Source organism: Martes martes (assembly GCF_963455335.1).
Source record: "Martes martes genome assembly, chromosome: 9".
Taxonomy (NCBI): Eukaryota; Metazoa; Chordata; class Mammalia; order Carnivora; family Mustelidae; genus Martes; species Martes martes.
In genome coordinates this window covers 104,479,825-104,489,236 of record NC_137896.1, presented here as the reverse complement: position 1 = coordinate 104,489,236, position 9,412 = coordinate 104,479,825, and positions in this window count along the sequence as shown.

Here is a 9,412-nt window from a genome sequence, read left to right as displayed (position 1 = left end):
TCTAATATCACCATTTTGTCCTCTCAGGTTTGCAAGGTCAGACGGAAGATCATTAGGAACTTGGACTTCTTGGTGCTCTAAAGGAGCACCGAGTGCTTCTTGGTGCTCTAAAGAATTCTAGGAGGATTCCTTCATCAAAGAAGAGGAGAACCCAAAGGAAGATGGCTACTATTGGAGCCATTCTTTTCATTTTACTGATGAAGAAACTGAGCTCTGTGTCAGTTAGGGTATGTTCGGCTACAAATAAGAACTCAACCAATGGAGACTTAAATGAATAGGACCTTATTTTACTTACATAACAAATCTAGTGGCTTTAAGACTGCCCCACAGCCCAATAAAGTGAAAGTGTGAGGTTGTAAGTCTGAGAGTTTCTTGGTATTTCCCACATTGTTGCACAATGGCTGCCACAACTCCAAATGTCACATTCTCACTTACTGGTGAACAAAATTAGAAAGAAGGGAGAAAGACAGAGGGGAGAAAAAAGGAGGGGGCTTTCCTTATAGAAGCAAATCTTTTCCAGAAGGATCACACAGCAAAGTCCCCTTTCTTTATCATCGCCTGGGAATGGGTCACATGGTCACCCACGGTTGCAATGGGGGCTGCCCAGGCTTGTATTTACCAAACAAGTTTACACAATTGTTATCCCTCCTCTGACTGCACACATTGCTACCAAGCCAGATCAGGGTTGTGTTTGTAAGGTGTGAAGAGAGAGTGCCTGCCGGGCAGGTGACTGACAAGGGGTCTGACTTGTCCAGGGTCAGACATTGACTAGTGAAGAAAGCACCAGGGCTAGAACCCCAAACCCCTCTCCCCTGATATCTGATGGGAAGAACCTCTGCATCCTGATGCAGCCAATGCTGCTGGAGTTTCATTGGGATAGTCTACACCTTTTAAGCCAGTGCCCTCTGCTGGAGACTGGCCAAGAATGAATGTGGGATGAAATTCTGGCCAGTGAGATACGACAGAAAAGCAGCTGGGGGGATTCTGGGAAAAGTCCCTTACCCTTAAAAAGATGCAGCCAAGAAAAAAAATTTTCAAAAAGGTAATCAGGAAGAGGTGGTCTCCTCTGCTGTGTGCAGTCATGTCTAGATGTGATGCCAGGAACTGCAGCAGCCATATTGCGATCATGCGAGAAGCCCCTCTGAGAACAGAACTGGTCCAGCGAGGACACCATGGGAAGGGAGAAGAAACCTGCTACTCTACTGATGTCACTGTAGCACTGAACTGACCAGCCCCGAGCTCTCCAGCCTTAGGGCTTCTTTGTGTAGGAAACAACTCTCTTTTATTGTTTAAGCCCCTTTGAATTGGGCCTTCTATTCTTTCCAGCTGAAAGCATTCTAACTAATCCACACATCTCCCTCTGCTCCATTTCCTGCTCCAGAAGCAGGTGCAGACCAGCAGCAAGCAGCTCCATTCTGGGGAAAAGCTATGCTACCTGTTCTTTGCCCACACAGTTGGAGCTCAGCCTCTTATGGCTGGCTGCTCATTACACAACCATGCTGCCCACCAGGGCCATGAAAAAAGCTGAGAACTCTGTTTAAAACCCCAGGCAGCGGGGAAGAGTGGTTTGAGGGGAGGTGTTGTGGGGGCCGCATGAAGAAAGGTCTTCAGTTCCCCCATGCCTCTCCCGACCACAGCCCTACCCAGCCCAGCATTGCCCCTGGTGCCCCCGGAGACAATGCCAGCATCCACCCGCCAGCTGCCTGTGGGCCGGATGGGGTAGAAATGCTAGTGGTTAAGTGCTGGAGAATCCCCAGATCCTGGGGCTGGCCCAGAATGGGTTTTTGTTGAGGGATTGTGACCATTCTATCTCTGCAGCTCTCCTGGTGCAGGATGAATACAGGTCCGTTAAGTACTTTTCTGGCAACTGATTATATAGATTTGCTTCTATATGAGCTCTCCTGCAATGACCCAGGACCCCAAGAGAGCCCTCCCTCAGCCATTTGTGTTGAAAACACTTGGAACATGCTAGCTAGCCTCTTTGCTTTCTGGGAAAGGGACTCTGCCAGGGAGAATGGCTTAGAGGGAGGATACTTCTTATTTTTTATTTTATTTTATTTATTTATTTGACAGACAGAGGTCACAAGTAGGCAGAGAGGCAGGCGGGGGCGGGGGGCGGGGAAGACTCCCTGCTGAGCAGAGAGCCCAGATGATACAGGGCTGGATCCCAGGACCCTGAGATCATGACCTGAGCCAAAGGCAGGGAGGGCACTTCTTGAGGCATTTTCTTTCTCAGAGGAAATGCTAGAGGACCTGAATGTCACCAGCCCTCTCCCAGGCCACCCACCACTAGCTGCCAAGTGAAGTCTGCAAATTGCAGATCCGATCATTCTGCTCAGAGACCTCAGTGGTACCTGCCTCCCCGGGACAGCCATGCCTGAGCCAGTCAACAAGGAACCTCGGGTCCTGCTCTTCCATCTTCCTGTTGCTAAGCTTTGACCATTCCCTGTCTCAGGCTTCCCACTGTCCCAGGCGATACTGCCACCCTGGTGTGGCCATCAGAGTCAAAGAGATTGCTTCAGGCATGGGCATGTGACTCTTTCCTGGCTAGAAAAAAAAAAAAAGTGTTAGTCCTGGGCCTTTTGTAGGAAACTCTGGGCGAGGGACACCCACTTCTGGGTTTGTTAGCTGGAGAGCTGGGGACCGTCTTTGTCATCCGAGGGGGGTCAGTGGAGGAAGGAAAGCAACCCAGAGGAAAGCAGATTGGAAGAGCACCCACCGACACCCTGATCCTGATGACATTCTCTGAGTACCTGAATCCGTCTCTACCTGAAACCTTCTTGTAGACTTTTCAGTGATTTAATAAATTCCCTTTATTAAAAAAAAACAAAAAACAAAACCTGGGGTGCTTGGATGGCTCAGTGGGTTAAGCCTCTGCCTTCGCCTCAGGTCATGATCTCAGGGTCCTGGGATCAAGCCCTGCATCCGGCTCTCTGCTCAGTGGGGAGTCTGCTTGCCCCTCTCTCTCTCTGCCTGCCTCTCTGCCTACTTGTGATCTCTGCCAAATAAATAAATAAAATCTTTTTAAAAAATGTACCATTGTAGCTGGGCTCTCTGTCATTCCCATTCAAAGTCATTACTCATATAAAGGCATGACTTCCTCGTAGGCAGAATTAATCTCTCCTTCATTGTTCTCCACACGCTTACAGCACTTACCCACACTGCCTGCTCCTTTCTCTCCCGGCCCAGCTGAACAGGCCCCTTTGGCGGGAGCGGACCTTGATCTGCCTCAGCCCCTGCTGGACCTTGGGTACTGAGTACCGTTCATTATACTCTCAAGTGGAGTTAAATTCCTTGGCGCATTTTAAGCTTTGGTCAACATAAAACCTCTCTCTTGTTTTCTTTATTCTCTTTCATCTCTCCCCCACTTCCATCCCTTCCTCCGCAGAGGCAACACGCTAATGGGACTCCTTCCTCCCCACCCCCATTGCTGTTCTTGCAACATGCATATTGTCTTTAGGTTTTTTATTTTTGCAATGGTTCCCATGTTGTTTCTTACACTTTAAACTCAGCATTAAGGCCCATCCGTATTGCTGTGTGTGCATTTAATCTCTCCTAGCTGCTGCATAATTGACGGTGGCTGTCCTTCCCATTTTTTCTTTCCACTCTCCCAGGAAGCAGTAGCTCTGTCATGGCTGTTCTGGTCTACCTTCCCACAGCGCCACATCCCCGTGTTTCCACCCAACACTGACACTGGTTTTTATCTGTCGAAGTATGGCCTAATAGATTGCATTAGTTCTCTGCTGCTGGGTAACAAGTACACTGACAGACTCAGTGGCTTAAAATAACATGCATTTTTTTTTACCCCCCATTTTCTGTGGGCCAGGAGTCTGAGTCTAGCTTAGCTGGGTCTTCTGTTCAGCCTGCAAGCAAGGCATTGACCACGATCATCAGAGGCTCCAGTAGACAAGGATCTACCTCTAAGCTGCTTTGGGCTGTTGGTAGAATTTCTCTCCTCGTGGCTGTAGAACTCAAGTTGACTTGCTTCTTAAAGGTCAGTAGGAGAGTCTCTGACCCTACATCCTTTTAAAAGAACAACTCACCAGATTAGGTTCGACTCACCTAGGAAAATCTCCCTTTTAAATTAAAATCAGTGCTAGGGGCTTTCATTACATCAACAAATTCTCTTCACCTTTTCCATATTGCTTAATCTCATCCTGAGCCGACATCCCATCACCTTTGTTACATTTCACTGGTTAGAGGCAAGTTTAGACAGTCCTGCCTGTATTCAAGGGGAGAGAATTAAATAGGGCTTGGGCTCAGGAGCTCTGCTTAGAATTCTGCCTACCACATAGGTGTAGCGTGATATTTTAATTTTGCTGTTGGTTTTCAAATTGGGCTGAAGGATCCATAAGTCTTTCCATCTTAACCCTTTTAAGGTGTACGGTTCAGTAGTGTTAAGTACATTCACACTATTGAGCTGCCATCACACCATCCATCTCCAGAGCGCTTTTCACCTTGTAAAATAGAGACTCTGTACCCATTAAACACTGACTTAGCATTTCCTTCTTGCCCCAGCCCCTGGAAACCACCATTCTACTTTCTGTGTCTATGGATTTGAATACTCTAGGTATCTCATATGAGGGGAATCCTATTTGTCTTTTTCTGGCTGGCTTATTTCACTTTGCATAACAACATCAAGTTTCATCGACATGGTAGCACATGTCAGAGTCCCCTTGCTTTTTAAGACTGAAGACTGTTGCATTATGCGCATGTCCCATTCACCTGTCATGGACACTTGGGTTGCTTCCATTTTGTGGCTATTGTGAATAATGTTGCTATATGAACATGGGTGTGCAAATATCTCTTTGACATTCTGCCTTCAATTCTTAGGGGTATGTACCCAGGATTAGAATTGCTGGGTTAGATGTCAGCTCTATTCTCAACTTCTTGAGGAACTGCCATATGGCTTTCCTAGTGGCCACACCATGTGATGCTCCCACCAACAGCTGCACATGGGTTCCAGTTTCTCCACATCCTCACCAACACTTGTTTTCCATTTTCTTAGCAGCCATCCCAATAGGTTCAAGGTGGTAGCTCACTGGGGTTTTGATTTGCATTTCTCTAATGATTAGCAATGTTGAGCATCTCTTCATGGGTTTACTGGTCATTTGTATGTCTTCTTTGGAGAGAAGTCTGTTTGGATATCTTATTACAATCTTCATTTCTCTCCTAATGATTTTGGCCACGTCCTCATATGTTTCTTATCTTTTGGGGGGTTTCCTCTTCCAAAAGTCCATGCTTACATTCTATGTTCATTTATTTTTCATGCTAATTTGCAGGAGTTCCTTGTATACTGAGGCTGTATTAATTTTGTCAATCTTAGACTTTGCACCTGTTCTCTCATTTTGTCAGCTGTCATCCGGAAAAAGTATCTTTCATTTTGACATAGTAAAGTCTTTCCTCCTTTTTTTGCATTACAGACTGTGCCTTGAAATTTTGTCTAATAAATCTTTTCCTCACTGAGTCTCAAAGACGTTCCCTTCTATGTGTCTTTTCTTTTTCCTTTCTTTCTTTCTTTTTTTAAGATTTTTATTTCTTTCTTTATTTGACAGAAAGAGAGACAGTGAGAGAGGAAACACAAACAGGGGGAGTGGGAGAGAGAGAAGCAGGCTTCCTGCTGAACAGGGAGCCTGATGCAGGGCTTGATCCCACGACCCTGGGATCATGACTTGAGCCAAGGTAGATGCTTAACATCTGAGCCACCCAGGCGCCTCTTCTAGCAATGTTATAATTTGGCCATTCACATGGATCTTTAACCCACCATCTGAACACCCACCTTGTATGGGATAATATTGTTTTTCTTTATAAGGTGAGGCAGAGTGTTCCCAGTAGGAGCAGATGACTTTGGTGCACCTTTTGTTGTATATCAAGCTTTCCTAGAACTAGGGCTCCATCTCTGCCCTCTCCATGTTGTCCCAATGGGTTGTCTATTCTTTCACTAACATCATACTGGTTTTTTTGTTTGTTTGTTTTTAAACAATGTCACTGTAATATGCCTGAATATTTGGGAGAGGGAGGTTCCTGTCTACCCCTCTTTTACTTAGGCATCTGTAGACCTTTATTCCTCCTCACACATTTCAGGGTAAGTTTTCATAGCTGGAATTTTTATTGGGATTACAGTGACATTATAGATTAACGTAGGGAGAAGTAACATCATCATATATTTGGCCAGGCCTCCCAGGAGCATGAGATGACTCTGCTTGGAGGGCGTCTATGCCCATACTTTGCTCCCACCTAGCAATTAGCAAGCAATGGCTGGAGTTTGCTAAATCAGCGCTAGAGAGAAAAACTCCAAAGAGGAAGAAAGAATGGGTCTTGAACATTCCTCAGCACTACTCCCTCCATTCCTAGCCAAGCTGGGCAATAGGAAGGAAACACCCTGTTACAGAACCTATGTTCTCTAGGTAGACAAAACCCAAGTACGTTGGAGGAAATGAATATGGCAGGAAGTTGAGCTTCGCACTTAGAAGTGTTGGGCTCCCCTGAGGTGGGGACAAGGGGCGAGGGGATCACAGAACAATAGAATAACTCCTGGCTTTCCCCCAAGTTTGCCCTGGCCAGCATCACATGATGGCACTGGCTGGTTGATCACCATTGATGATGTTTGGAGGTCATGCTTGTCTTCCAAACCATCCACTCCACAGTCTTCCTGAGCCACATTCCAACCATGTGAAGTAAGTAGATTATTATTCCCATTCAGTAGAAGAAGAGAACTATGGTCCACAGAGAAGGAAGTTCACTCATCACTCAACAAAGATTTATCCAGAATCCCCAGTACTGGGGCCTGGAACACAGCAGAGACCAGACAAATGGTCCCAGTCTACTATATTGGTAAATCAGCAGAAACCGTGATGGGCATGTTGCTTTTGTCAGCCAGCACCCCCTCCCTGAGGGAAGCAATGTCTCCACATCCCATTCCTGTGGCGGTAGTCAATCATGGTGTTCTCTCCACTTTGCAAAGCTAGGGAAAGGGGGCAGTGGTCTATGTGGAGCCAATATGGCACCCTAGACAGTGACTGGTCCAGAGGGTGGACAGACGATCCACCAGGACCAATCAGATTCTTCCCTGGGCTTCTCATATGAATGCTGGGGGACAGACATTTCTTTCTAAGGTTGCTAAGGTAGGTGGGTATAAGTCTTGGGTTGCTGGCAGTCATCTTGTTACAGGAAAGAGCTGTAAGGAAGAATAAAACCAATCAGAAACATGAAGTAGTACAGACACATGAGAATCAGAGACTCACAACATTGTTTGATCACTGGATCTAGCCATGCCTGAAGTTAGTACACCTGTACTTTCTAGTTATGTGAGCCACCCCATCATCTTTTGGCTTGGATTTGAATTACATCAGTGGAAAGGAAAAGAGTCCCATTGGACAGAGACCACAACAATAAGCCCAACTTTCTGCTTACTCTACTTGTCTGCCATTCCTCAAGATCACCAGACACTTTTAGGATGGGGCTCTTTTTGGCCCTAATTTCCCTTTTCTCAGAATCTCTTTGAATCCTAATTCTGTCAGCAAATAACCTTTATTCCTTATTGTTTTATGGCAATCTTTTAGAATGCCAAATGTGCCTTCTGGGTCAATATTCAAGTTGCTGATAAAGATGATGGGTTGGAGAACAGAGCCCTGTAATACAAAACACCCTCCTCCCTCGGGCCATCCACTCCTTAACTTTTCACACTGTTTCTGGTCTTCACAGAATCCCAGATTCCTGTTACTATACAAGGACTTCATATTCTCATTGCCCATTCCCCATCCCCCACCTCAGCTTCTTGGCTCAAGCTTTCCTCCACAGAGCTGCCAACCTTGGCCAGGGAGCAAGTGGCCTGTGTGGTGAGCATCTGTTTGCAGCTTCCCAGCATCCATTTCCCCACTTTCCAGCCACCAGTACCTAGATTTCTCTCCTGCATTCTCAACTGTGTGCTTTATTGCAATATTTAACAAGACTTTGTGGAAGGTTCTGGAATAATGGAAGGAAAGTACAACACAGAGTACAACCATGGTTACCTCTAAAGATAACTGTGCTGAGCTCCTAGACAGGGGAGGAGAGAGAAGTCGTGTGGTGGTAATTTGAAAAAAGGGTCCTTTCTCCAAACCCCCTGGTGAGCCCAAGAGAGAGGGACCAGAGCCCCTTTGCCCAAACGAATGGCACCTTAGGTATCATCTTTTCCAGATGATATACAGCAGGAAGGCCCACCTCATTCAGGGAACACCAGCAGGCTGCCCACCACAGGGAGGGCCTTTGTCTCTGTGGGCCCAGGGAGTCAGCTACACACATTAACGCATCAGGGCATGCTGGGTGATGTGATCTGGTCTGAACCCAGGATGAGGCTCCTGAGTTCCAATCCAGGTTGGGTGTGGCCAGGCCCAAATGAGCTTCTCTGTTTCTCCCAAGGTCAGGCCATGAAGTTGTTCTCCATGGCAGCTGGCCTGCAGGTCCCGCTGCATGGCAGCCCCAGGTTTTCTGCACATTCTTGAAGAAGAGTGCACTGAATCCTCAATACCCCAACTCTGATCCAGGTGTGAGAGCTGATGCTTCTTTTTAAATGTCCAAATTACAGCAAACAACAAAAACAAAACATATTTTTTCCAAAGAAGCAACATCACCAAGAATAGAACTCTGCTTGCTGACACGCCTGGTTTCCACTATCACAGTCTGTGCAACTTTCTAGTCTGTAGCATCCTGGGATGCTTGTGGCTACATCTCAACAATAAATCTCCCTCAGAAGGACAGGTGGGAACCTACCTCAGACAACTGTGAAATTCAACTGCCTATACAGTTAGTGTTCCCAGAACAAGGGAGGGGGGATCAGGTAAGTTCAAGTCTGTATTCTTGGAGGCAACTCACAACTTCTAAATAAAGGTGGTTTTGTTCTTGTTTTGTTTCAGATTTAGTCTCAAGGTCTAGTTGTGGCCAGTGCACCTAGATACAAAAGAAAGCAAGATGGAAAACGTGGATTTTGAAAGTGCTGATCCGATACCACAAACCTGGGTTAAAGTCAGTGGACACAAAAAAATATGGTCCAGGCAGCTACACACAAAGTGGCACAAAGAAGGCATTGAGATGGCTGCACCCTGGAGGGGATGATGGGGGCAGTCACATCAAGGGCGGTGAGTCAAGGAGGGAGGGATGTGACACCTTCTCTCTTGCCCAGCCTGGCTTCCATGTGTTTTTACTCATGCAGTGTCAACAATGTTCTGAAACCATGGAATTCTTTTGTGCAACAAGGGATTACACGGGGTGGGGGGTGGGAGAGCAGCGCAGGAATACAGCAGTTGTTCCTTTCCTCACTTATTCTATATGGTTTTGCCTGCCACTTGCTGCTTCCCTGGTATGTGTTGGGGACAGTCGAAAGATGAATAAACCAGTACAGTCTTCATTCACCGGGAGCTTAGGGCCAAGACAG